Here is a 23,745-nt window from a genome sequence, read left to right as displayed (position 1 = left end):
AGGGTCGGTTACCAGCCCTGCCATTGGTACTTGAAGGGTCAGTTGTAGACCTGGACAATGTCAGCTCACACAGTCTTGGTGTCTTTGTGTGTCAAGCACAGAGCAACAGCCCCTCTTGGGCTGAGTGGCGGAGTGTCAGGTCCCATCAGTGCCCAGCACAGAGCCAGTGCTTTTGCAGGACCAGCAATTGGGTCCCAGTTGAACCTGAAAGCAATGCTTTATGTGGTTTATCTCAAGTAAATTTTCATAGGAATCACTTCATTTCTACCATTATTTTCTTTGTTGGGAAACTCATCAATTCCTACAAGAAATGTGACCAGCATCTCAGATCCATTTCTGCACAGTAGATGTCTGAATGACTGCCGTGCACCTGTAGGAGGCTCCAAAGACTATCAGGAATGCCATTGGCTATGGAGCTGACACCCCATATTCCAGTCCTAGTTTCATGCTGCAATGGCACTGTGATCCCAAACTACATGGCCTCCATCTTCTAAACCCTGAAGAAAACGAGGAGCCTTCTTCAAGAGACCACAGGAAAGGAGGTTCCCAAAGGCATCTTTGCTGTTTGATGGTCACCACTGTATTAGAGCAGACCACTGCAGGGGTCAGGTCACAGGTTGCCAGTTGCCTCACAAGGAATGGGAGGCCCAGTAACTAGGAATTAAAGAAGAGATGATGTTGGAGTGGATGGTCAGAAGGTCCTGGGAAGCGTGTAGATTCTAGAGCAGGGAGTGAGGAGGGAGAGAACAAGAGCTGAGCTGGAAATAAAGTCACCAGTTAGCCTCCTGCTGTGTGACAGGATACAAGGGCTTAAGGCTCATAGTAGATACTGATGCAAAGCTCCATGCACACACTCACAGTCAAAAAGATCATACACACACACACACACACACACACACACACACACACACACCGAGGCTTGTGTCCACTCATACCCGGGTACATACACATAATCATAGGCATCCATTTACCCACACAACTTCACATACTGATGTGTATACACACACACACACACACACACACACACACACACACACACACACAGAGTACCCACTCATGTTCACACACATGTAGTCAGACATGCATCACAAACACACATATACTTAAGCACTCACACTCATTCGTGTGTGCTCACACCCACATTAACATGCTCAAATGTGTACACACATTCATGCTTACACACTAAAGTGTGATTTCCCAGATGAATCTGCACAGACACATGGGGATGGTATGTATATATTCACAGACACAGAGCAACACACACACACACACACACACACACACACACACACACACACAGAGAAAGAGAGATGGGACACTTTTCTGAGACATGTTGTCAAATGTTTGTGCCCTGCATGTTAGAAGGGAAATGACTGAAATCAGGAAATATCTCTGTTCTAAATATTATCTGCACAGGGACCCTGTCACTGCAGGTGATCGTGGAGCCCACCATTTATTGTTGTCCTGTCTCCAGTGCCTAAAAAGCTACCCCAGTATTACAGATGATAAGGCCTCACAAACACAGTAGCTCTTCTTGGGGGAATGGTACAGGCTATCAGTGGACCATCTCTGGGGGTTCTGAGTGTCTGTCTGACTGGTCACCAGTCAGCTATGCCAGGGACAAAGTTCATTTTTTGAAAGAAAGCTGCCCACCCTCCAGCTTGAGCCCCTCCTCTATGCAGCCCAAACAGTCTCTGCCTGCCTGCAGAACATACCCATGAATTATCTATGTGCCTCGGAGCCCAGCTTGACAGGGAACGTGGGAACTGTGCAGAAAGGTTGCAGGCAGTGGGACTCAGCTGCTAATTACATCTCACTGTCAGTTAGCAGAGCTGTCACATCCACTAGGGGAGAATAGGGGTCTTCTCCCATCTTCTTTGTAAAGAGGATGGAGGTGAACAAACAAACCAGACTTGCACAACACATACAGAGCAGTCAGCTGGGGCAGTGTGCCCAAGGTCTCAGAGTAAAATGCCCCTGAGGACAATGGCTGAGGTTGTCAGGACAGGAAATGGGACAGGAGGGTGGGAGCTTTCCAGAAAGGTGAATTGGGTACCCAGGTTTTGGGGAAGTCATTCCAGTCATTGGAAATATTGTTGTTGTGAAAGGTTCTCAGAGCTGCCTGGCAACATGGTAGACCAGGACCTAAGCAAGCAGTGTGGAAGGTGCCCATATACCAAGGGTGTCTGACACAGCAGGACTTCTGACAGATGAGAGAACCCTACCGGGGCTTGTCCTGTGTCTTCCACGTTTCCCATGGTGGGCACTGCATCCGACTCCGGTCCCCTGACCTTCAGTCACCACCTTGCACTGCCCAGTTATCTTGAGCTCCTTCTTGCTTGGAGTCTGCAGCTGCTGTACCAGGAGCCACTGGGTGGGAACTGCCTTGACTTTTGCAGCACAGAGACCGCTCTGTGTCTCGCGGTACCTGGCACCTGCCCAGCATTCATACTCAGAATACTCTACATTACCGCTCTCTGCCAGCTGAAGGGGGAGCAGTTCCAGAAGACAGCCTCAAAGAACTGTCCACTACAATTTTCACATATCCAAAGCACACTCTAGGTATCCAAAATTGCTGCACTTGCAAAGGCCAAGGCTAGTCTCCGCCCCCTTCGGGTGATGCCTTGGCCACTGTTCTGGTTTGGAGCCTGTAACTGGCATAGAGACTTTCTTTTCCCTCTGAGCCAGGGAGGTGAAGGGGATTTGGCATTTTGGTTTGTTTGGTTTTGTTTTTGTTTGTTTCATTTTTTGTGTGTTTGTTTCCCATTTTCTCTTTTTCTTCAAGGATTTTAGCAAAAAAAAACCTCCAAGAATGGTGTTCTAGAAATGCCATTTGAGTTGTAAGAAAGTATTTTAGGGATTTTACGAAAGGAAGAGATGGGATTACATTTTTCTACTGTGTGTGTGTGTGTGTGTGTGTGTGTGTGTGTGTGAGAGAGAGAGAGAGAGAGAGAGAGAGAGAGAGAGAGAGAGAGAAGGGGAATTTATAGAATATTCTCCCCCGAGAACAGCTCTCAAGGAAGGGAACCTGCCCTGGGGCCCTCAACCTAACATGCCCAGGGTTGAAACAGTGAAGGAGAGGCCAGTTCCTTGACAGAGCTGAGAGCCGTTCGGTCTCAGTTTGGTGACCATGGTCACAGCCTAGAAGTTGCTCAGCACAGATCATAGGTTCTTGCCACAGACAAAGACAGACTCATGAGGAATGAAGGTGCTGAGCAGTGTAGGCTGCACAAGTATGCAGATTTCAAAGCACTATTTTGTACACTACCAATATTTATAATTCATATTCACCAATTAATGAAAAGTATAAAATTTCCAAAAGCCAGGTGTGTCAGCTTATACTCCTGTAGAGCCTGCAGTCCCGGCACTGGAAAGGCTGAAGCAGGAGGATCACAGGTCCAAGGTCAGCCTGGACAGCAGAGTAAGACCCTGCAATAGGCCAGGGAGTAGCTCAAGTCAGGAAGCATCTGTCCTGAGATAGCTCAGGACAGTGGAGTATGTGCCCTGAAAGTTCAAGAAGTTGTCTTTGGTCCCAGAAACAATGTTTGTTTGTTTTTGTTTGTTTTTAAGACAGTGGTTTTGCATGCTCATAAACTCAGAGCTGGGGAGGCAGAGACAGGGGAATCAAACCTATGAATCTATGTTATCAAAATCAGTGAATATTCCCTCTTCTTACATACATGTGCCTTATAGACATATCTCTTCAGGAAGGTTGCATCTCCTCTCTCTTCAGAGCTGCCTGTGACTTTTCTCATTCACCATTTGACTGCTGAGTCAAGGCTAATGAGAGACCCTGTCTTGGATAGAAGAGTGGATTGTGCCTGAAGAACAACACCTGAAGTTAGTTGTGCTCTGGCTATGCACACATGCACGCACACATGCACGCACACATGCACACATTCACACACTTGGAGCCGGGAAGTGTCCAGCTCAGTACTACAGATGTTGACTAGTATGCATGAGACCCTGGGTTGACTCCTAACAACATAAATAAATAAAAGAGGGAGTTGCAGGGAGGAAGGAGCAAGAGAGCACCAGTCCCTGCCATACCCTCTGAAGCCAACAGGCTATCTTCACCCAGGCCTGAGCAGGGCCCAGAGAGGCGAGCTCTCAGGGTATGAGCCACACATCGCCACAGAACTGAGTAGATTTTCTTGGGGCTCTTTGGACGCTGGTTCAGAAGCTTGAAACAGACCCTGGGCTTTTCAAGGAAAGGCTTAAAAATCTGAAGCTGTAGGAACACAAACATATCCCCGGGGGACCAGCACTCACATGGCTCTGAAAGGATGGCATGTATGACATGCATAGAGCGCCTCTAGAGAATTCATTTAAAACCAGAATCACTCCCTTCTCCGGTAAACCTTATTTTTTGTACTCGGGGAGCGTAGAAGATAAAGCCATTTTCACAGGACGAAGAACAAATGTAACAAGACTACAGATATTCCCAGGAGGTGCCTCGTCTGAGTCTGTTTCCATTTTAATGTCATTCTAAAGATCTTTATCAACATCAGTGACATGCCCCTTCTTCTTGCACATGTGCGCATTGTATACCCATCTCTTCAGGAAGGCTGCATCTCCTCTCTCCACAGAGCCACTCACGGCTTTCCTCCTTCACCATCTGATTGCAGCCCTGCTTCCTCCCTGTCACAGCCCTGCCCCACCTTGAAGGAGCATCTTCTAGAAAATTCCACATGGGAGCTCTTCTGCAGGGCCTCGACCAGCCTGCCTCCCTGATCCATCCTTCGTTTCCTCGAAGAGCATGTGTGGCTCTAACCCATTTGAGATCTTTACCTCAGGCCTTTGGATGGAGCTGGCCAGGGTTAAAAGTGATTACTTCCTTAAATTCATGTCCAGCTTCCAGTGTCTTCCTTGCCACCGAATAAGTATTTCACCAGAGTGAGGCTGGGGCTGTTTCTTGTTCTCCCTTTTGCAAATTCATTCCTTCCTTCCTTCCTTCCTTCCTTCCTTCCTTCCTTCCTTCCTCCCTCCCTCCCTCCCTCCCTCCCTCCCTCCCTCCCTCCCTCCCTCCCTCCCTCCCTCTCTCTCTCTCTCTCTCTCTCTCTCTCTCTCTCTCTTCCTTCCTTCCTTTCTTTCCAAATTGGCTGACATGCATGTACTAGCTGGGTGTTTTCTTTCCCCCCGTCACATCAGCTTACAGAATGAGAACCTTGGAACAAAGCTAAGCATTTTTCCACAATATCAAAGAGGCGGTGACATGGGTTAGGTGCTGGGTATCAAATGGCCACTCATCTCTTCCGTTCTCATGAGACCCAAACATGGAGAGCCTGCCTGCCCACCGAAGGCAAATGAAGCTGTGTTTGTTCTTGGTGCTTCCGGGACCCTGGTTATTAGTTAAGTTGGAAACTTATGAGATCTAAGACCAAGTTTTTGGAGCACATCATTAGCAAGCTTCTCAGACTCCCTAAGCCGGCAGGCAGCATATGCCACTCGTCTGTCTGCCTGTTGATAGGGACCTTCTCAGTGGCTGCAACACTTCTGCAGAATCCTCACTTCAGATAAACAAGCCGGGGCGGCTGACTTGGAACTGACAATAATTTTCTCCCCAGCTGGCAGAAGATGGTGGTTTAAGAAAGAAAACCTGAGAGAGGCTTGGCTGTGGGGCTGCAGGGTGCAGGGAGCTGGGGGCAGACAAGCTGCTCTGCACACTTACAGACAAGATGCCAGCTTCCCTTCCTTTCCTAGCAGCAGCCAGGAGCCACACCGTGCTCCTCTGGGTGTCAGTGCCTGTCTCTCCTCAAGTGCTCTGATCCTCCATCCCACCCCCAAGGGTCAGGCTTTCAGCTCAAACAAACTAGAGAGATTCCTGTCTGGAGATGCCTGCTGGAGTCCAGTGGAACTGCTTAGCTCTGTGAAGCTCCCACCTCCTTCCATTCCCCAGAATTCCTGCTGACTCCGTGGAGCAGCCACCCTGTCAACTTCAGACACAAGCCATTGCTGCTTAAAGCAGGGGGCTCTCCTTCCCATCAGTGGCAGGATTCTGGGCTCAGGAAGGTCCGCAGGGAGTAGAGAAAGACAGACTCTGACTGGCCAACTGGCTGCTACCCATCACTCACCCACTTGGTCCTTCAAATAGGCCCATTGCCGAGACTCCCTGTAGCTTTCTCTTTCAAAGGATTTCAGGACAGAGTGTTGTCCCCAACTCTCATGATGCCCCTGGAAAACTGGATCCTTGTCTCCTTAAAGTTGAAACTGACAGCCAGCTCCTGTTAAGAGATTTCACCGAGGGCTGTGCAACTACAAAGACCCTCTTCTTTTTTACTTTGTTTTTGTTGCGTTTTGGTTTCGAGCTAAGGATCAAACCCAGGGCCTTGTGCTTGCAAGGCAATTGCTCTACCACTGAGCTAAATCCTCAACCAAAATTTTCAAATATTTTTTGTTTGTTTTTCGAGACAGGGTTTCTCTGTGTAGCTTTGCGCCTTTCTTGGAACTCACTCTATAGCCCAGGCTGGCCTCGAACTCACATAGATCCGTCTGGCTCTGCCTCTGGAGTGCTGGGATTAAAGGCATGTGCCACCACCACCGCCCGGCTTTAAAGGCCCTTTTCTTCTCACTCTACAAGCCTCTTCCACACTCCAGAGCAATCATCTTAACCTTTGAAGTAGGTTCAGAGCAGAGAGCCCTGGTGCAAGGCTGGGAACTCGAGCAATGGGGAAGCTGAGGCAGAAGGATGGATCCCGAGTTCAAAGCCAGCCCAAGATACACAGACTGACTCTGTCTCAAAAATAGATTAGATAGATAGATAGATAGATAGATAGATAGATAGATAGATAGATGAGATAATTCAGGCCAGGGTTTGAATTAGTGCCCCCTTTAAATAAACAAGTCTTTTTTTCCCTCCATAAAACTATTTAGAATTTCAAAACATAAAACAGAGTGGAGGGAAGGGGGCAGAACACAGGTGCTCCCCAACCTCTGCAAAGCAACTCCCCCAAATTCCTCAGAGCTCTGACACCATGGGGAGCTCAGCCCTCAGAGTATTCTGCCTTTCTCATTAATTCAAAGTGGGCAGAACTCAGCGTCTCCTAACCAGGGTCTGGGGGAGTTTAGGTGTCTGGCAAGTACTCTGAGGCCACTCACTGGATTTCGTCTTCTGTCGGCTCAGATATTCAGCTTCAAGCTTCTATCTGATCCACGTTCCTTAACTGAGAACTGTTACCTCACGTTGAGGACTGCAGTGCCTTTAGACCTGTCTGGAAGAACGCCAGTGGAAGAGCTTGGCTCATCTCCCTGGGCAGCTGGGGACTCAGAACCTGTGAGAAGACTCACAGAGTCTGCAAGCCATGCTCGGCAGGCGCTGAGGAGAAGGTGTCCCTCCCGTGCTGACGTCTTCCTAGTGTAACCATGTGCTTTCCATGCCTGACACCCACTCAGGGGAGCACACAAACGGCTGTGCTTAGAGAGGCTGTTTGGTATGCATGTGCCAGTTTCATTTCTGGAATGTGTAAGGTTTCCAGAGTTAAGAGTCATGAACTATTCCACACTTCATCCATGCTGTGCCTCGAGAGACAATGGGAGCACCCAGCTGTGTACTCTGAGGTCATCAACCCTGAGGCTTCTGGAAGGCCATTTCCCACAATACACTGGGCTTTTCTTTTTCTCAGAGGACACACTTTCTGTTTAAAAATGAAGCTTCTATTTTGCATGTCTTTCAAGAGGAGGCTGACACAAGTCCTTGGGGCTCATTTTCCTCTTTCCAAAAATCCGGACCCAGATTCTGCTTCTGCATCTCTTATCTCCAAAAACCACATGGTGCTTTCCCTGAGCTGGCCTGTCACCATGTGCCACCATCAGGCCAAGGTTGGAAGCTGGCAGGTCTGTCCTCTCTACTCCAGCCAGAGCTTGTGTGTAGAGCAGGCCTGCCACTTTCAAAGACTCGGCAGACCCACCTTCCTGAGATAAAAGCTTAGGACACAGGCTGCTCCAGCTCAGTGCTCAGGCTGCCTGCCCCTGGTAAGATTTCAGGTCAGCAGGATTCCTAAACCTTGGGCTGTTGATACTTGATTGTTTCCTGCTGTGGGACCACCTAGCCATGGTTGTCATGGTAACAGCACCCATTTGATGACAGTAGCTTCCTCCTGGAGGCTGATAAACAGCATGTCTCCAGTCACCACCAGCTTCCCCACCAAGGAAAACTCTGAGCTAAAGCTTAGTTAGTGGCCACATGTCACACCATGACTGTCACAGAGGTCATCAGAGTTGGATGCATAATTTCTCAAGAAACAAGATCATTTCTGTGTCTCCGGAGAGGATGTTAATCAGAATCCACATCTCAGACCCAACATCCAAGCTGCCCCACCCCCCCCCCCCCCCACCCCTGTTGGCAACTCTGAGGATTCCCAAGTTCTCAGCATGGGAAAGTGCTCAAAGTTTCTGAGTTTTAGAAGGAGAACCTGACACAAAATAAAACCCCTGGGGGGTGGCCACACCCCTGACCCATGTCTGAATGCACCAGCAGCTGTCCAGCCAGAAATAAAAGCTTTATGTGAGGCTGCGCCACGGAGTCTTATGGCAATAACATTTGGAGCCTTTTACTGGGACATAAACTGTAAGCTAAAATGTCACCAGATTTTATTAGACAATCTAAACTTAATTGCAAAGAAGTTGACGTACTCATAAAACATGATGTAAGACTGCCATCGAAGCTGTGTCCAGGGACTAGCCAGGGGCGCACGGCAGTGACTTAAGTGACAGTTGTCCTCTATGTCAGAAAGCACTGAGGGATTTCTGAAGTACAAAGAGGGAAGAATTATGTTGGCAGGAAGCGGCGTTATTACTTAATAATAATAACACAAGGAACCAAAGGTTAAAAGAGGTCAGCACAAACCATGTTCCAAGGCCGTTTTCTCTGGAATAAAATTTTCATAAAGAGGTCTAAGTCTGTTTTATGGCGAGGGAGAACATCACCGGGAAATTAATGATGGATCTGAATGATAAATCTGCCTTCGTGGTGGAGCGGGGCTGGTTTGCTGAAAATATGCTTGCATGCCTCTATGGCTGTAGTGAACAGAGATGAGGATGCACCAAGGGGTGTTACCCAGCCAGGCCCCTGCCCTCGGATACATCTAGAGTTAGCGACCTGTCCTGCTGCTTGCTTTCACTACACCTTTTTCAAACAAAATATTCTATTTTCTGTGTATCCAAGGACTGGTCATTTGCTTTTAAAAAAGATTAATTATGATTAATATTGAATGAGCCAATGCTGTTAGGATCTCATATTTTTACCATGTGGTTTCAGAAGTGGACAAAATCATGAAAATGGGCAAAATATTCGTAGTTTCCCAGATTGGGGAAAATCTTCTCAATTACCAACTGATTAGTTTTCAAAGTGACTGCATGCATTTTTTCCACATACCATCACAGTGCTGTAGCTGTGACTCACTGAGCATGCACAGAGCCCAGGGCTCCAATCCCAGGTCCACATAAACCAGGTGTGGTGGTACACCTTTGGAATTCCAGCTTCAGTGGTGGAGGCAGGAGGATCAGTAGTTCAAGGTCATCCTTGATACACACAGTGATTCTGAAGCTAGATGAGAGGAGGAGGAGGAGGAAGAGAGAGAGAGAGAGAGAGAGAGAGAGAGAGAGAGAGAGAGATTATAACTATGGCAAGGTAGCTTTACAACTGGATTTATCCCCACACATTTCTGCTGAAGGTGTTGGCAGGACCATACATCCTTCTGAGGTGCTAGGAAAGGCCCAGTTCTCCCTGCTCAGGTGTTTTCTGGCCATCGTCCTGGTTCCTCCGAGGGTGGATCATTACTACCTGTTCACATGACATTCTCTGTGTGTCAGACAGACTCTTATCAGGGTAGAGGGTGCTAGACTTGGTCTCTGTCTACTCTTAAAAACATTAGTAAGTGTGTATGTGTATGTGTGCGTGTAAAGACAAGTCACTATCCCAGGATCAGCCCTAGCCAAGCACAGCTTCTTCACTGACTACACCCACAAAGACTTTCTTTCCAAATATGGCCACATTTGGGGGGATGGTAGCCAGCCCAGTGGAGACATGGAGACCATCAGCCTGTAGCATCACACAATAGTCTCAGGAAAGCCAGTGACTCATGCATTGAGGGAAGCACTGACACCCACCAGGGCTTCTCACTCAAGTGTGAGAGCCACGCCTCTGTGACCTTAAGGGAAGCCTCTCCCCTCATTCTGCTCTCAGGGTGACAGAGATTTGCAAATTCAGGGACACCCTGGCCAAGCACCTCACTGTTCCTTGGCACCAACCAGCTCCTCAAGGTGCCTGTATTTTGGGGCGCACAGTAATTGGGCTTCAAGGCTAGGCAGCCCTGGTGCCACAGCGGGACCCAAAGCATCAGCTCTCTTGGTTGAAAGAGGAGTGATATCACACAGGGACCCAGTGGCCCAGGCCCTGGCCAAGGCCACTCTCTCTCTCCCCTTCTTTGCCCACCATGCAGTCTCCAAACTAACCACACTGTGCTCCCCATGTGTGAAACATTAGGATACAGACTCAGGCTCCGTTCTCTTTTCTGGAGGCCCAAGTGCCCATGTTGCAGACACATTTCCATGTGCTATGTTCAGATTTAACATCCCACACTCACAAGGTTCAACATCATTTGCTGTGACCCCTTTTGACCTCATCTCCAAAGTCAATAGGCAGGTGCAGGTCTCCTGCTAGTGCAGAGTCTGGTGCCCAGTGTGGATCCAAGTGGCCACTGCTAAGTCACTTGTTCACTGACCCATAGAATTACATCATGAGTGTCTACCATGTGCCAGGCACTGTTAGCCCTGGAGGGACAGCGTACAAAATAGGACCTCCTTTGGCTCCATGGGCACTAGAGGGATAAATATGAGACTTGTCAAGGGTGATGGGCAGCAAGGCCAGGGTGAGAGCATGTAGGATATGGATCCTGTCTGAACAATGGTGAGAGCTGAGCTGATGCCAGGCATTGGTGGGAGAGGGCACATCATGTGATTACTGAGGGCCAGGCCTCTGCCATGGAAGGGGGCATCAGAAGCTGGTACAGCTGGAGTGTTGAGCAGTGGCAGGGACAGGAGCAGAAGTGGATAGAAGGGAAGGGGAGTTCTGATCCCATAGTGTCCAGTTACAGCCCGCCACCCTGAGGTTACTACCTTCCCATCCCAAAATGCCTGCTGACAGCAGTGCTTGAGGTCCACCTATCTGCAAGGAAGTTGTGGCAGCTGAAACAAGTGAGATCTGAAGGTAGAAGCAGTGGGGAGACCAATGCTTCCAAACCCACATCTGCAGCCCTCCCAGGCCTCTGAAACACAGCCAGTGCAAGTGTGGAATCAGCTAACAGAACCTCCTCTTCACCAACAAAGAAGGCTCCGCCCCCCTCGCCGCCCCCCACGGATTTGTTCTGCAAGCTGTCCATGAAGTGCTTGCTCAGCAATTGTGAGGACCTCAGTGTGATCCCAAGAACCCATGTAAGAGACCAGGCAACATGGCACACCCTTCTAATCTCAACTCTCGGGGGCAGAGCCAGGTTGGTACTGGGACTTGCTGGCCAGCTTCAGCTTAGCTGAATTGGCAAGTTTCAGACCACTGTCTCAAAAACACAAGATAAACCCTAGGTTGTCCTCTGGTACGTACATACTTGTGCAAGCATGCATGTGTACACACACACACACACACACACACACACACACACACACACAGATTATTCCAGAAACAGATCGAAGAAAGTCCAGTCTCCCCACCCCCAGGCTTTGATGAAATAAATCGCTATTATGAAAGGTTTGTTTCCGGGCAGGTGAGGTTCTCTTCACTGTATCTTCTTCACTGGTGTAAATTAGTGGCTTCTGTGAACAGGGTTTATTTACTTAGCAAATAAATTGTGTTAGATCCCCAGTAAATCTCACCATTTGGCACGCATGATATTTATGCACTTAATAGCTTCATTAAGGCGGGTCTGAAAGTATATTACTGAACAGGCCTATAGATCATTGAGCAATAAATTTAGAGAACTCTCCTTAGCGCTCATCTAATTTGGCCATAGTTTTAATTAAGTGTTTCAACTAATGATTCCCATTTAGGTTTAATAAAATTTATTGTGTAAAAATAAGTTATCAAATCCCAATTTATGTGAATTCTGCTGACTGATGTGACCAACCCCAAGCAGAGCCCAGCATGTGTTAATGGGTGGCAACTTGTGTGTAGCTGTTTCCACAGGCTCAGAAAAGCCCTGGTCAGAGGCATTGAGAGGGTGGCCTTCCCTGAGTGACTGCCTTAAAAATCCTTCACTTTAAAGATGCAAAAATATATGTAGAAACTCCCCATGACCTCCCCGGAGCTAGAGGCAGACTATCAGCTGTTGCCTAGAGGCTGGTTTTAGAGGTGGGTCAACCCGGCAGGTGTGTCTGGATAGACAGGCCCTGGCTCACCCCTTGTAGTTCATGCAGCCCATTGATATGGCTGAACCGGAATGTGGGTGAAGAATTTTTACTTTCCATGGTATTTCTAGGCCCCTAGTATCTCCCAGGACCTGAGCAAGTGGCCTGTACTCTTGAAAGCACATAAAAGGAAGGTCACTAAAAACTAGCAGGGTCATCACCACATTAGGAGGGCCACCACCACACTAGGAGGGTCACCACCACACAAGCAGGGCCACCACCACACTAGGAGGGTCATCACCACACTAGAAGGGCCACCACCACACTAGGAGGGTCATCACCCACACTAGAAGGGTCACCACCACACTAGAAGGGTCACCACCACACAAGCAGGGTCACCACCACACAAGCAGGGCCACCACCACACTAGGAGGGTCATCACCCACACTAGGAGGGCCACCACCACACAAGCAGGGCCACCACCACACTAGGAGGGTCACCACCCACACTAGGAGGGCCACCACCATACAAGCAGGGCCACCACCACACAAGCAGGGCCACCACCACACTAGGAGGGTCACCACCACACTAGGAGGGTCACCACCACACAAGCAGGGCCACCACCACACAAGCAGGGTCACCACCACACAAGCAGGGCCACCACCACACAAGCAGGGCCACCACCACACTAGGAGGGTCACCACCACACTTATTGTGAACTTGTAAATGCCACCAACCATCCTTAGGACCCATGGATGCTGCAAAATACCTGTACAGTTTATATAGCATCAACTCTTCCTCACAGACAATGGCTGGAAGGTTGTGAACAGAAATGATTATGTGGATAACCAGGCAATGAGGTGGGAGGAAAGAAAAATCAAGGGTTAAAAGATGGCTCAGCAGTTAAGAGTGCTGCAGAACCTGAACTCAGTTCCCAGCATGCAGGACAGATGGCTGTAACTCCAGCTCCAAAGCATCCAATGTCATCTTCCTGTGTCTACAGGCAACTGCATACATACCCCCACACAGACATACATGAATAATCATAATTTTAAAACAAAATGCATCTTTAATTTTAGAAAGAAGAGCCATGTTATTGAAGCATCCTTTCATATGAAAATAACCCAACTTTACACCTTTTCTGCAGGTGTCTGCTTGTCTGTCTAGATGATTCCAAATGTAAACACAGAAAAACTACAAAGAGACCCAAAGACTGGAGACGGCAGAGGGAAAGGCTTGACCAACAGACTTGACCTCTATAAGGCATCCGTTCCTTTCACAAGGATTATTCACATACTGATAGCTAAATTAAATATTAATCTCTATACTTGAAACAAGGCCCTTATGGTATAATTTCTTAATCTCATGAATGGACCATTCTGAAGGAAGAAGGAAGACAGCCCATTAGAAATATCCAGACAGGGCATGTCTGCTTGCTCCTGGATGAGATGAAAAGAATCAGGCCACTTGAAGAAAGAAAACACACTATAGAAAGATATTAAGTCCCCCGTGCCAAACTGTGAGCAGTTTCAATATTGCTCAGAGGCTTGCCGTAAACTTGGGATTTTCTTGCTGGAACTGTTGGGGAAGCTTGGTGATTGCTACGTGACTAACAAAGCCAGGCCCATCAGTGCAGTTTTCCCATTCTTGTAGCCGAGTTCTTTTCTCTCAGTTCACAAGATCCCTTCTTAATGCCAGTACAAATGAAGAAGTGTACATGCAAGAACATCCCCATGTCTTGCAAGCTTGGTGCAGGGCAAGGTAGCCATCGTGAATCAGAGAAAAATTGGGTGACTATGCCCTTGGGGACAGCCTATCCCAAATCCACGTTTTATAGCAAGGCTAGTGATGGAGATTCTGGCCCCAGTAATGGAAATGAAGTGAGCAGAATGATATGGTTGAGTCTATAGCAACAATCAGAAAGCTGCTAACATTTTCTCATGGAAGAAGCAGGGTGCTGCAGAGCAAGGGGAAGTCCTGAGATTCCCACCATCACTCCCTCCTGTCTGTGGATGTGGTCTTCTGGGGTGCTAGCATACACAGGAAGTGGAAAGTTCCTGGGGATGGGGATTTTTAGATGGTAAGGCTTTTTCCTGGGCCACACTGCTAGGACTAGGACTTTTGAGTAGTGGAGCTGCTATGAGAAGCCCATGTTCCCGTAAGCAGCCTCAGTTAACTCACTTGGTCACCAGACTGGATGTGCATGGGATCTCTTCTGTGCGCTGTTGGGTCCTGTTCTATCTGGGGTGAACACACACTTCTTGCCTCCCCAGGAAAAGGCACACAACACTGTCCCAGGTAGCTCTCTAGGGGCCTGAGTCATGATGGCATCGTCTGAGTGTTGGGCTGGCTTTTAGTGAATGACAGTACAGGTTTTATCTAAATCTTACTGTTCTGGATTGCATCAAGAGTCAAGTATGTCCACCCCTCACTGAGCCCTAGCTCCAGCTTCTAGGAGTTGGAGGTCTCAGGCATGCACATGGACACCCCTCAGCCAGGCCTGGGGTCCACATCTTCGGCCCGCCTGCCCTGGCGGTCTCCAGCTGACTCTCCTCTTCTTGGAGACCTTAGCTTCCCATCTTGAGCAACCATGTCACATAAAGGGAGTCTGGAGCATGTTGCTAGGAGAGCAGGAGGGCTGGCCCATCCCATCACCTGAACACTCAAGCTTCTCAAAGACCCAGCCCCCAAAAGTGTGGGAGAGGAGGGAGAATGTCCTCTGTGGAGCACCAGGAAGGGTGAGGCTTAGCTGGGCCCCCTGAAGACCTGTCTGTGCCTGGCTCTCCTGTCCAGGCCAAAGGCTGCCCGTGCCTCTGTCTGCACACACCAGGGCTGCACACAGTGAGGAAAGAAGGTGAGGGCCAGTGACAGGAGGCAGGAAGAGAGGCTGATGAAGGGTCCACTCCCTCTCCCGGTGCTAGCATGGGAGGAACTCAAGGAAAGGGATGGAAGGCGGTGAGGAGGAGAAGGAGACTCCAAAGAGAAGGGCAGGCTGAGTCTTCAGGTTTCACTGCTCTGGCCAAGATGGCAGCAGTAAACACGGGGAAGAGAATTGGTATGTCACCAAAGGAAAGAGTTATTTGTGTGTGTAGCAGGGATCTTAGGTCTTATTAATAAAAAACAAACCTGGAGCCAGGTATTGGGGTGAATGCTGGAAGATCAGAGAAGCAGAACAAGCCACAGCTACCTCACCTTGCCAATTCCTCAGTTGATGCTGTTTCCTCAGACTGGAAGCTTCTGAGTCCTCATCCAAATGGATCTCAGCTGAACTGCTGGTCAAAAGCCTAAAAGCTTAACCAGCCAAAAGCTTCTAGTTTCTGGATTTCACGCCTTATATCCCTTCTGCTTTCTTACCCCACCATCAGTGCTCCCTTACCCCCGCCATCGGTGCTCCCTTACCCCCGCCATCGGTGCTCCCTTACCCCGCCATTGGTGCTCCCTTACCCTGCTATCAGTGCTCCAGGTGCTCCACAAAGCCACAGATAATTCCCAGAGTTTACTTAAGAATTCCTTTCAGAGGAACTTTGTTTGGATTTACAAGAAGCCAGTAGATGTCCTTTGATCTTGACAAGGCACAAACCACTGCAGCCCACAGTTTAGGAAACAATTTCAGACTAATTATTTTCAACAACCTGCGAACACTTGTAAACAACCTCAAGAGCGAAAGTTTTGGTGCTCACTTGACACACAGGCATTTCTGTGAGCTGGGCTGCTGCGCCATGTCCCCTGGGAGAATTCTAAGGCCTTGACCTTCTAAGGAGCTCAGACTTCTGCTGTGATGCAGAATCAACCTCAAAGTCCTCCCAGCCTTTATGAGTTAGATTTAACTACGCAGGTGAAAAGCCACAGTAGTGGCGCTGTTCCCTGTGAGTGGCCCCTTCTGACAGGTGCACCTGATGGCAGAGGGCTTGCTTCCTCCCTGTCCTCCAACCTTTGTGTTCTTTCAGTCTGTCTTGCCCATGACTGTGTAGCTGGAGATAACAGTGTAGCAGTTAAAATGAACGGGGCCCTTATTCAACTCTGTCATTAGGGAAAATTACCCCAAATTCTAGCTGTCTGCATAGCACCTAGGCAAATTCCAGAGCCAAGAATCCTTGCTTCCTGGAAGCTAGACCCAAATCACGGGTTCCAAGGAAGCCACGGAGCACCGGGACCACACAAAGATAGACCCAGGGTGCCCTTCTAACTATTTACCATTGTTAATTCAAGTGTATGCACAGGAAGCTCCTAGGGATTTTCTAAAGTCAACCAGCTCCTAATCCTTTGCTAAGCTCTGGCCAACTAATCATACCCTTTCTTTACTAAAAGAAAAACAGAAAAGGAAGATGGGCTTTGCATCTTTTGTGGAAAATGAATTGCTGGCGTGAGGCTCCCAGGGGACCCACGCCCTTGCTGTGGTGGTCTAGCTGGATGAAAGGCTGACTGGACGCCACTTGCACCAGCTGAGCCTTCCTTATCTCCACCAGAAACCTGTTTGTAAAAGTCCTTTCCCCTGTCTGCTCATGAGAAATTCTTTTTTTATTTTATAATTACATATCAGCCATGAATTCCCCTGCCCCCCCATGAGAAATTCTTAACCCTCGACATCAGAAATGTCATAAAGGAGGCCACAAAAAGTACACCCTGGGACTAGAAAGTTGGCTCTGCCCAGCAGTGAAAGTTGTGATCACACAGAGAGGGGACAGAGTTCAGATCCTCAGGACCCTTGTAACTGCCAGGTGGATGTGGTGGCCTGCCTGTAATTCCAGCCTCAGAAGGCAGAGCAACCTCCTAGGGAGACAGCCACATCAATGAACTCTGGGTTCAATAGAGAGATCCTGCCTTAATGAATAAGGTGAGAGATATGGGAGAGATTTGGAGCACTAACCTTGGATCCCCACATGTACCTGCATACACGTGTGTACCCATACACATTCAAATATGCTTACACACCACACACACACACACACACACACACACACACACACACACACACACACACATGGACCCTGTGCCCAGATGTTTCTCTAAAAAGGGAACAAAGACAAGTTTGAGACTTTAATTTTTACAACTGTGACCAGCAGAGGTGGAGGGCATAGGAATTGCAGGTATGTCACCTGGGGAAAGAAGGGGCTATGTATATGATCTGTTTCTTAGAGGCTGGTTTACTTCCTGGTCTTAAGGCTCCTCCCTTCCGAACTTAGTGGGATTTAAAGAATGCTTCAACTCCTGTAGCATTTGCTACAGGACTGCCACACATCCTGAAACACAGGAGCCGAGGAAACCACACTTGAAAAGACAACACGAAGTGGGCTATCATGTCCTTCAAACATGTAGATAAATCGAAGAAAAGAGATTCCAAAAGGACAAAGGGACATGTGACTGAACGATCAAGGCCAGTTGGAGGGCTGTGGCCATCTCTTCCAGCTCTGCCACAGCCCAGAAAAGGCTAAGCAGGGGAGACAGCAAAGGTGTCCAGCCTGGCAGGGGTGGGCGTGGGGAGGGGAGAGCAGAGGGCATTCGTGACAATAGAGGGTCCCTGTGTGACACCGGGACCACATATTGTGGTGCTTTTGTTCCAGCCTCTAGGGTTAGAAACTGACAGTGTCATGTACAAACTCCACACTTCTAGTCCTGGGGATGACTTGGCCTAGGTCCATCCATGTAACAAACACACCGTTCTGGTGGAGACAGTGGAAACAAAGGAAGGAAACATTCTGCGGTTTCCACCCCTAGGGGTGTTCTAACACTATTTTTAAAGTAGATGGAGCTCTATGGTCAGTGTCACTCAGGTCTTGGGTCAATCACCAGAGACATTGCCTCTGAGCCTTGCTGTTTGGAAGTGAAGCCCAGTGCCCAGGGAGATGTCATACAAGGTCATCGCCAGTGTCTGGGGATGAGATGAAAAGGGACCTCCATGTCATTTATATCCACCTGTGCATCACCCACATGGGACCCACACTGAACAGCCAACAATGGATGGCTCCTGCCACAGTGAGCTGCTGCATGACATGGGCTTGTGGTTACTGATCATTAGCAAACACTGTAGCAGTCAGTCACGGCTCTTGAGCTGGGTAACAAGCAACACACAGAAGCCTACGAGGGGTGTCACAGTCCACTCTTCCTTCAGAACCTCTTCCAGGTGAGCAGAACGGGCTTCCACAACTTGTTTTTGATGGTGTCTCAGTGGTCACAGGTAAGTTGTTTTCATCTTACTCTTCAGCCGAGGTTAGCAGTCCGTGTGATCAGATATGTCTGCCTGGTATTCACAGACAGCTGCCCCTCCATGTCTGGCTTCAGTCCTGGGGCTAAGAATTAACAAAATCACCAAACTTAACAGGGCAGAGGAGCCCTGGGGCTCTCTGGATCAGAGTGTAGACTACTTGGGCATCTTAGCAGCTCAGAAAGCCCTGCATGGGGTGCAGCGTGAGGATGCTCTCTGCCAAGTGACTTCTGGCAGGTGACAGTGTGGGACATTTGATTGGTGGCTCTTGCTGGCTTCCTTTGTTATTCCCTCCAGGTTGCTCTTGACAGGTGGCTTGGTGCGCATGAATCTGGGCTGCGCATCCTCCAAAAATGGAATATTCAGCAGACATTTTACAGCTAGGCTGCCAGGCCGCGGGGCAGCTGAGTGAGAAGAATGGCTGATAGGTGAATTCTTTCTCCAAGTTTGATCTACTAAACTTACCCAGCAGTGTAGAGAAGGCAAGATGGCCTCGAGGCACTTTGATCCCTCAGTCTTCTGGCACTAGTGATTCTGTGGGTCTCTGTAACCTGTGTGCTGGCCTCTGTTTGGAACAGGATTGGTTGCAGGCTTGGGAGCTCATAGTATTAAGGCATGCTCTGTGGTGTAGATACGGACTAAATCTTTGTTTTTCAGCTGCCACTCTAGCCTTGGGACCCCCCAGACAGAGACAGTCAAGGTCATCTTTCCACCCAGAACAACGCTGCAGCTGCCACTGGAGATAAGTTGACTTCAGCCACCCTTGCCATTAGCAGCAGGTCCTGTTGACACAGGACCTCTGTGCCAGCATTTAGCTAAGGCCTTAGTGTATGTAATTCTACTGCCTTATGCCAGTTAACTAGAACAATGACTTGCTCAGAGCCCTGCAGCTCACATGGAACTAGACCACAGGTTTAGGCCTAGGTGCCTAAGACTCTCTGAGTCCGGAAATCCAGAGCCCAGGAGATTTGCATGTAGGTGAGTAGTTAGTTACATTAGGACTCTGAGCTGCAGAGAATAAAGGCTCAACTCAAATGGGCTCCAAAAAAGAGAGTAAGAGAAGAGGGTTCACAGGGTCCCACAGGTGAAAGATTCAGTCTTGGCTAGACCTGGGTTCACACCTGGTCCCTGGGTATGATTACCCCTTCCCCAGCCCCTCAGTTTCACAGTCCTAGATGATGTCCATGTCAGGTCCTCTCTTCTCAGAAAGAGCCCAGAGCAAGCTCCTTGCCAGCCCCACAAACTTGGCAGGCAGGAAGCCAGTGCCTGCATTTTGACTTCCCTGTTGAACTGCCTTGGATTCAGAGCCCAGCCTTGACCCAGACATGGGAACAACAGAACACTTAGCCTGGCTCAGTGTGTCCATGTGACACCAGTGGAGATATTTCCACAAGATAAGATGGAGGCTCGTTGTCCAGAAAGGAGGAAATCAAATAGTAGAAGTCAGGCACAAGGGGTTTGGTCTGCCCGGGGAAGCCCAACTTCCTCTTCCTTTCAGAAGACCACAGCCTATGGACCACTCCTCCTCCTTTCCTGGCCTGCTGCCTTCCACATCCCGAATTATCAGGGAGCCTAGACTATGGGGAGATTGAGGCTCAGGCAATCCCTGACAGCCATACTTCACCCAGCTCTGGACATCTGGCACCCAGCACAGTCTCTTGCCCTAAAGCTTACTCCCAGCCCTGCTCTCTGCCTAACAGGAAACCCACACTCTTGTCATGCAGAGTTCAGTGTCTCTCAAGTGTACTGTCTGGACACCACACCCCATCTGCACCACAAAGCTTAGCCATATTTTCCTTCAACTTATTTCACTTCTCAGAGTTAAACTTAAAAAACACAACTCACAAATAGCAATCCTTTCAAATGAATACTAAGAAAATAAAAAGAAATCAGTAAATTCATCCTGAATACCATGGCTTGCCAAAGACCCTGGTCCTCCGGTCTGAACTTCCTGTTCAAGGAGAAGCCATCCAGACTAAACAGGTCTGGAAGAGGTGTTGGCACCAGAGTGAGACTCTAGGTGCTCAAGCCTGGGCAGACCTAAGAGCAAGGCTCAGTGTCTGCACAAGCGACACTTCCAGTGACCCTCAGACAGGGCGGCAAGGGAGGCTCCACTTTTTGGAATGAGCAAGAACAGTTCTAAGGGAGCCATTTCTCATCCATCAGGAAAGGCGAAGGGCCACCCTTCTGGAAACAGGAAGATCGATACCTGCCCTGCTGTTTATGTAGCACACAAATCTTGGAGTGCTTAATATGCTCATTAATGAGTCCCTCATCTAAGCAGGACGGATTAGAACAGAAGGTGGCAGATCCCCTCTCGGGAGGTGCTGGGACTGTAGTCTCCTGCAGTTCCGTCAGGATTGGCCACTGTTTATGGAGCATGTGACACAGTGTGGGGACTGCTCTCCTGTCACATGGAGCATGGTCTTGAGGTAGGTGGTTTCTGAAGTTACTGCTCAGCTGTGGAACTGAGCCAAAAAGTAAAGGAGAGCAGAGTCTGCTACCATGAGAGATGTCCACAGTTATCATGAGAGATGGCCACAGCAACCGAGAGATGGCCACAGCAACCACGAGAGATGGCACAGCAACCACGAGAGATGTCCACAGTTATCATGAGAGATGTCCACAGCAATCATGAGAGATGGCCACAGCAATCATGAGAGATGACCACAGCAATCATGAGAGACGACCACAGCAATCATGAGAGACGACCACAGCAATCATGAGAGATGACCACAGCAATCATGAGAGACGACCACAGCAATCATGAGAGACGACCACAGCAATCATGAGAGATGACCACAGCAATCATGAGAGACGACCACAGCAATCATGAGAGGTGGGCCACAGCAATCATGAGAAATGGCCACAGCTACCATGAGAGATGGCCACAGCAACCATGAGAGATGGCCACAGCAACCACGAGAGATGGCCACAGCAACCACGAGAGATGGCCACAGCAATCATGAGAGATGGCCACAGCAACCACGAGAGATGGCCACAGCAACCACGAGAGATGGCCACAGCAACCACGAGAGATGGCCACAGCAACCACGAGAGATGGCCACAGCAACCACGAGAGATGGCCACAGCAATCATGAGAGATGACCACAGCAACCATGAGAGATTTCCACAGCAACCATGAGAGATGGCCACAGCAATATACGAGAGAAGCAGGCATCTGCAGCTCTGCCACACTGAGTGATATCCAGGTCCATCTAAAATGTGGCCAAAAGTCACATGTGTCCTGGATAGCTTAAATGTGGCCCAACACAGTCACATAAAAATCATTTAAAAACTTAAAAACCATAAACTTAAAACATTAGATATTTTGTAATTTGATTGAATGATTCTCTTTAAACATTTTTAAAATTTTTATTTATTTAGTGTATGTGTGTGTGCATGCGCAGAGGCATGCGAGTGCTCATACTTCTATGTTGCACCTGAGGAGGTTGAAGGGCAACTTTCAGGAGTCTGTTCTCTCCTTCTACCATGTGGGTTCTGAGGATGGAACTTACAGGGTCAGGCTTTTGTGGTTATCCTGCATCTTGCCAGCCCTCAACTGCATGATTCTGTACCATGAACTTTGCCGATGACAGCATCACACCACAGCATCAAAAGGTCTTATTTGCAACCACACCTACAACATTTGAGCAGATGAGGGAACACACGAGACACTGGTCACATGAGACTATGCTCAAACATCTGAAGAAGTCCCGTGACCCAGTGACCCTGTATCCAGTTCAGCATTGCAGCCCTGCACACACCTTCAGTGTCTGTGGTGGTCCTGGTTAATATACCTGCTGTGAAGCTGGTCCAGTGACTGCCCTATGAGGCACAGAAAGTGTAATACTGATAGTGACCATAAACGCCTGTTATTATTTGTACCTTGCCATCATTTTAGAGGACTTTTCTTGTACCTATATAAAAAGAAGTTTACTATAAAACATCCAGCCATGTTACATGCGTGGTAGCCTCAGGTAACTCGTGCTTATGAGGTGTCTTGATGGAATTACTGTTATTGGGCCTGATTCAGAATCATGTTTTCTTGTTCACAGGTGTTAGGAGCCACAGGTTATGGTATGTGTGTGTATATATATATATAAAATATTACATGCACATTTGTGGTGGTATTGTGTTCCCCAAAATATTGTGCACCCTAATAAACTTATCTGGGGTCAGAGACAGAACAGCCACAATATTAAACATAGAGGATAGGCAGTGGTAGCACATGCCTTCAATCCTAGCATTCCAGAGGCAGAAATCCCTCTGGATCTCTGAGTTCAAGGCCACATTGGAAACATCCAGGCGTGGTGACACACGACTTTAATCCCAAGAAGTGAGCCTTTAATCCCAGGGAGTGACAGAAGAAAGAGAAAGATATATAAAGGACCAGGAATTAGCAGCATTTGGCTGGTTAAGCTTTTAGGCTTTGAGCAGCACAGTTCAGCTGAGATTCATTTGGATGAGGACTCAGAAGCTTGCAGTCTGAGGACACAGGATCAGCTGAGGAACTGGCGAGGTGAGGAAGCTGTGGCTTGTTCTGCTTCTCTGATCTTTAGCATTCACCCCAATTACTGACCTCAGGTTTGATTTTATTAATAAGTACCTTTAAGATTCATGCTACACACATTACACATTTAATGAATATACACACATAATGCTAATAAGATATATGTTATAGGATATATGAAATATAATATGGTATTATGTGTAATGGGTATTGACAATTGAACCTATGAGATTTAGGCCACAATTGTTGTGGGTCTCTATGTTATGCAGCTGTTTCCTTCCAGTTGGATAAGACCATCTCAGCAGCAAAGCTGTGATCACTCACTGGACTCACTGGAGCCCCTCATGAGACCTGGCCTATTAACTTTCCCTTGTGGAGGGGATGAAATGATCATGGGCCACCTCTCCTAGCCAAAGCTGTATAAGGAGTGAACAGTAGACTCAGGTGGACTTCAGTAGCATGGGTGCTGGTATGCCACCCAGGAGTCTCTTCAGTGTGGGGTGTTTCTGATCATCCATGCTCTAGAACTCTTCCATAGTGGAAGTCTCCTGGGAGGTGTAGCTGCCTTTGAGCCTTCTACACACCTGCAGCTAAGCCCAGTAAACCTGAGCTGGACATGGACAGAAGCCTTCCTTTGGTCTGTAGGTGCCCCCCTCTGTCTGGTATCAAGAGCCTCACAAGAAAAAGTGCCATA

The sequence above is a fragment of the Onychomys torridus genome, chromosome 4 (genome assembly GCF_903995425.1).
Source record: "Onychomys torridus chromosome 4, mOncTor1.1, whole genome shotgun sequence".
Lineage (NCBI taxonomy): Eukaryota > Metazoa > Chordata > Mammalia > Rodentia > Cricetidae > Onychomys > Onychomys torridus.
This window is presented reverse-complemented; position numbering follows the sequence as displayed.